The sequence below is a fragment of the Stenella coeruleoalba genome (genome assembly GCF_951394435.1).
Source record: "Stenella coeruleoalba genome assembly, chromosome: 1".
Lineage (NCBI taxonomy): Eukaryota > Metazoa > Chordata > Mammalia > Artiodactyla > Delphinidae > Stenella > Stenella coeruleoalba.
The window spans coordinates 27,441,154-27,447,153 of NC_137169.1; the positions used below are offsets into that span (position 1 = coordinate 27,441,154).

The 6,000-nt window shown below is 47.6% G+C and overlaps 1 pseudogene across 1 annotated transcript in view; it reads right to left on the reverse strand.

Moving 5' to 3' along the window:
* Positions 1 to 556, reverse strand: part of LOC307185728 (traB domain-containing protein-like) — a 78,687-nt pseudogene extending 78,131 nt beyond the window's left edge. Inside the window, exon 1 of the transcript in view lies at positions 356 to 556. The product of the transcript in view is annotated as a traB domain-containing protein-like (transcript). The remainder of the gene's footprint in view (positions 1 to 355) is intronic.
* Between the last annotated feature and the right edge of the window lie 5,444 nt (positions 557 to 6,000).

Consider the following 6,000-nt stretch of genomic DNA (forward strand, 5'->3'; position numbering starts at 1 on the left):
CCCGTGCTCCAGGGACGCTTGTCCTGAGAGGTCCCCTCCTCCCTCCACCTTGCGAGCCCTTGGCACCTGACCTTGAGCTCCTGTTCACACGTGCTGAAGGGCTTGGTTGCTCCAGACACTCTGTCACAGGTGGTTTTGTTTATCACAAGCGCTCTCTGTCAGGTCTAACATCAATAGGCCAAACAGATTTTAAATGTATTTAGATCCAGCCTGTCAACCAGGGGGAAGGTGACAGTGAAATATTCCAAGGCAAAAGGAAGTACAGATCATCACCAGGTGGTTTGGGTTAGCAGGCAAAGAAATGAAGGGTGACAGACTGCTGTTCCTGCCTAATCTGGGAGAACATGCCCCTCACTGCTGGAAATGAACCCCTCAACCTGTCCTCCAGCTCCTTCCGAGAGTCTCCCCAGGTACAGCCCAGCGTGTTCCAGAACAAGCTGTCGCCTCCAGTGAGGTCAAGAGGCTGCTGAGCCCAGCTGACCTTGCCTGATGCCACAGGATGGCCGCCTCTGATGCCCTTGCTCGGGAACTGACTGCTCTTCCGAACCTGGGTCATCTCCTCCCCCGATTTGCTAATGCCAATTACCTATGTTACTGCTGCGAACAAGCTAGAACTTCAGCAGGACTTTACTGAAGATTTGGGACTAAAGAAAAGGAAGTACAGCCCACTGTACTTCCTTTATATAAAATAAAATAAAATAAATAAATAAAATAATAAATTATTTATTAATAAATAAATTATTTATTATAATAAATAAATAAAAACTAGAGAGACACCACAGGCCTATCTATGCACAATTTAGAGCTACTTCTAGTAGTGGCCACCCTTGGAACATCCAGGCCCAAACCTGACCTCAAAACGTCCTGTGGGACTGGCTCCCTGCTTGAATGCTGGCCAGCCCTTCCTCTCCAAGCACAGATCTGCATCCCAAGTCCTCAAACCCTATCCCAAAATGGTAGACAATGGGGACCCCTACCCACCCACAGGGGTGAGGTCTGGCACCAGGTCCCCGACAAGACAACCCTGCGAGAATCCCACGGCACATTTCCCAAAATCTGGGTCTCTGGGAGAACCAGGTTGTGCTGGCTGAGGCCAGTCCAGACCTTTCCCCACTCCTTCCCTGGCAGTGCCCAGAAGTTCAGGCTACACAGCCCTTCTATGCTCTCCACTTTCCCAGTTCCACCTTCGCTTCCAACAAGGGCGCTAAGAAAAACTTCACCATCTTGGTACAAATGCAAAAATTTACAGGCACGGGGCAGTCTGGATTCAGAATTAGAAAGGAAACATTTCTCTAAAGGGAACATAATTTGCAGAGGAATGGTTCTGCTAAAATACCCTTCTGATTTACATTACTAAGCAGTACACCTAACATCACATTTAGGCCTCTCCAAGAAGCAGGGAGAGCACTTGCTTCTCATTTACATAACCACAAGGGCCCACTCAAGAGGTTTTGCCAAGAACAAAGCGACAGTCTCCACCCTAAAAGACAGACACTGTGCATTATTTTTAAAATAAGTTTTTCTGCTTCAGAAATTGTAAGGTCCGATCTACCAGGAGCCCTGTTATATAAGGAGTGGAAGGAGGGCGATAAATTTGAAGGCAGGGATGATGTCATATTTATCTCTAGACATGAGAATGCTCAGCTCAAGAGTTTCTGCACACATAGTAGGTTCTCAATAAATAGTAGTCAAAGGAGATGGCACAGACAGGGGCAGGTGTGAGATTCCAGGTCTAGGGCAGCCTGGAGATAAAAACTAGAGAGACATCACAGGCCTATCTATGCAAGCCAGAAGGAGCCAGAGAAGATCTTCTCAGGCCAGAAGATGCTATGGGTTTAGAGAAGCTGAGGTCCTCCAGCAAGGCTGTGTGCTCGGGCCTTGGGCCCTGATTGCACCCCTAGCTGAGAGCACAGGGCTCTGAGTCCATGGAGTCTGGCTACAGTTTTGTATAATAATAATACTAATACTCACGTAATAATAATACTCATAGCTAATGCAGCATGGTGTGTATCAGATCATTAAATAATCATAACAGCTCCATTGTCATAGGAGGAAGGTACCATGAGGAAGGTATCGTTACCACTTCCAATTAATAAATTGCAAAGTGAGGCACAAGAGGTTAAGATATTCGCCTTTTTCCATAACAAGCCAGATAGTATTTTTAGCTTTGCAGGCCATATGGTCTCTGTTGCAAGTATGCAACTCTGCATTTGTAAAGCAAAAGCAGTCGTAGACAATATGTAAATGAAAGGGTGTGGCTGTGTCCCAATAAAACTTTACTTACAAAGTCCGGCAGTGGGCCACAGATGGCCCATAGACTGTAGTTTGCCAACCCTTGAGCTGGGAGGTAACTGGCTTTAGGGTCCACGTTCTTAACCCTTATCCACATCCTCTTTTAGAGGTTGAAGTGAGCAAGTCCCAGAGTGAAGATCGTCAAAGATGCGGGAGGCGGGCTTCACTTAGCAGCCAGGACCCAGCAGCCTGGACCTGTGGTCCACACACCTGATGATCTCAACCTTTCACGACATTTATCACCCACCCTTTCTGTGTTGAGGATGGCGAATGACTCCTCAAGTAAGGAAGGAGAGGAGATAGAAGTTAGGGTGGGAATGAATAGGGTAGGAAGCATTAGGGAACAGGCAGGATACTGGGGCTAAAACAGAGCATGAGATGGGGGGTAGAGGTTAGGGACTGTGGTGGTGACGGCGATGATGATTTACAGCATGCTTAGTCTGTACTATCTAACCCCATACTTGAGTGTCTTGATTGCAATATCTCAAATCCTATCCCAAAATGGTAGACAATGGGGACCCCTACCTACCCACAGGGGTGAGGGTGGTGTTTAACTCTCAGTTATGAGTTAAATTTTGTGCCTCCCCTGAAATTCATAAATTGAAGCCCTAACCCCAAGTACTTCAGAACATGACCTTATCTGGAGATAGGGTCTTTACAGAAGTAATCATGTTGAAATGAGGTCTTTAGGGTGGGTCCTAATCCTGATGTTCTGACTGATGTCCTTATAAAAAGGGGTAATTTGGAGACAGATACACATAACAGGACAATGCCACATGAACGAGAAGGTGGCCATCTACAAGACGCCTGGAGAGAGGAAAGGAACAGATTCTCCCTCACAGCCCCCAGAAATAACCAACACTGCTGACACCTTGATTCAGACTTCTAGCCTCCAGAACTACAAGACAATAAAGTTCCATTGTTTAAGCCATCCAGTTTGTGGTACTTTATTATGGCAGCCCCCGCAAATGAATACGATCTCCTCAAGTCATTGCTACCATTCTGGGAGGTCAGCTCTGTTATTATCCCCATTTCACATAAACTGAAATTCATAGGTGTTGAGTAACTTGCCTACAAGAAGTGGAATTTGAACCAAGGTTTGCCAGATTTCAGACAGAGGTTCCAAACAGACATCTCCAAACAGAATATGCCACCCCAGAGAATGCTGCTTTGACATAAGGATTATTTTGAACCGAAGGCAATTGAGAAGAAGCACATATGAGAAAAGCTCTCTGCCCTCCTCCATTTGCCTAAAAGCAGGATGTAAATTTACAAATGTGTCCCTCCTCTGCTCTGGACCAGGAAGAACAAAGGTTACTCCATGGAGACAACTTCAGACCCCTACCAGTGAAGAAGGTGCCAACTTAAATCTGCATAACAAACTTTACTCTTCTTTACTGTGCTTTTCCTCGTCACCACCCCAGAACTGGCCTCCCCCATACCTTTCTTTCTTTTGCCTTTAGCTGAAGATGGCATTTAGGCTTGAGTTCTAAGCTACCTCCTGGAGTTACTCGTTTTTCTCTGGGTCTCTCCCATGTAAACATGAGTATACAGGTTAATAAACTTCTGTTTATTTTTCTCTTATTAATCTCTTTTATTCCAGGAGTCTCGGCCAAGCATTCAAAAGAGTAGGGGGGATTATTTTCCTCCCCTATACATATTTTAACCACTAATCTACACCACACTGCATACAGTGCTGGAGTACATGAGAGTGTTGAGTGGCTCTTATCATGTCTTCCATATATCTGCTACCTGTACCCTCTCCCTTGAAGGACAAGCCCTGACCTCTCACATCTCTTGAAGGCCCCACACTTGCTCCTCAACTATCGGTGCTCTGTCTTGGGGGAAGGCTCAGCTCTGAACTCAGCAGAGTTGGTTCCAGGAGTAGGGAGCTTGGTGACTGTGCAGTGCGCTATGTTCCCACAGGAGGAAGGTAATTTCCCCTCCAGTGCTGAGAGAACAGTGGGGCTGTCAGCCTGCCCAGGGTAGGATCTGCCTGGTCCACATGGACAGCCCTGCCCCCCCACCCTACCCCCCCCCCCCATCCAGCAGACACCGTGGTTGGCCTGTCTCTTCTCATTAGGCAGGAGGGGACAGGAAGAAGCTCAGCCAGCAGCTTGCTGCAGAGTCTTCTGCCTGGAGACCAGGACTCCACTGTGGAGATGCTGTGGCTGCCAGCCCTGGGTCACCTTGTCTGCTCCAGGAGCCTCAGCCTTCCTGGCTAATCATCCCAGGACCAGCACTAACCAGGGGCCTTCCGCGCAGACAACCACATGCTTGGCCTTTCACGGACAGGAGGAGTCTGCTGAGGCTGCTTTAAGAAAGCAGAATTGTCAGAGTCCGAGAGGTAATTAGTACTTAAGAAGCACAAGTTGCCAAGGTTAAAAGCTAAGAAATAAACACACACACGCATGTACACTGTCATACACAATTTCAAATGATTCTTAAACGCTAAATAGAGAGATACGGCCCCTACCTGGAAAACTATTAAAGAAAGATAGGATTTCACACCAAAGAAGACCAGGGCCCTCTCAGGCATCACTGCTTGTCTGGGCACCTTTAGGTTGCAGAGGTCTACCTTCCCCTAAAACCTGTCCTTCCTCAACCTTCCTTGTCTCTGCCAGTGGCTCCACCATCTTTCCAGCACATGACTGACATCCTCAGAATTCTCTACCCCACTGTGCACTCAGACCCCACATTCCAGGGATTTGCCCTTGCCAATGTAGTTCATATCACACCCTCCTCTCCAGGCCTGTGGACACTCTGCCCTCACTCTGGCCTCATCCCTAGCATGGACCACTATCACTCCTATCTGGTCACTCCCCCACTCACTCCATCTTCCATAAAGATTTCGATCATGTCGTCCTCCTGCTTCAAATCCTTTCATGGTCCCCCGCCGCCAAGATGCGACATAGAGTGGCGCATTCACCCTTAATCTTCAGCACTGGGTTTGAACTGCAGCTCTCCCTAGTTTCCCTGTGGCCTTGAGGAAGTTACTAAATCTCTCCAAACATGGCTTCCTCATCTGTAGAATGAGGATTATCTCATTCTACAGAGGATTAGCGCCTTGAAGATGTAAATGACTCAGTAAAGCATAGCTTTTATGATTATCAATCCAGGAAGGAGAAGGGGCTTGTCCAAGGTTACCAGGTGGATTAGTAGCAAGTAGCAAGTAGCAAGTCCAGATCTTCCAACTCCCATGGCACGCCAGGGCCTCACGTAGAGACTCTCAACAGCTATTTGTTGGATGAATGATCATCAGTCAATCAATCAATCAATCCCAGCCTCCTGTGCTAGAGCCTCCTTAATCCCCTCTAGGGACTAAGTACCATGAGTCTGTTAAAAACCACTCAAGACAAAGGTAAGGAAACCCACCTTCCTTTTTTGGCCTGTGCTAATCTTTCTCAAGACTCAAGGGAGCCCCCTGATGCTCTTATCTGGCATTGCATGAACAAGCCCAGATTGGTTCAGACCTTCTAAACCCTGTCCTGACTCATCTGGGCATTTCAGACTGAGAAGGCGCTGTCCCTCTGGTTTCCACATGAGGGTGCCTTTCTCTGCACTGCAGCCCAGCAAAGATTGCCTGAGCTCCTGTAGCTGACTCAGGTGGGACTTCAGGTGGCCTGACAGAGCGACCAGAACTGCTATCTGTAATGGGATGATGTCTAGCTGTGGAGTGTAGAGCTCCTGAGCCCTTGAATGCGAACC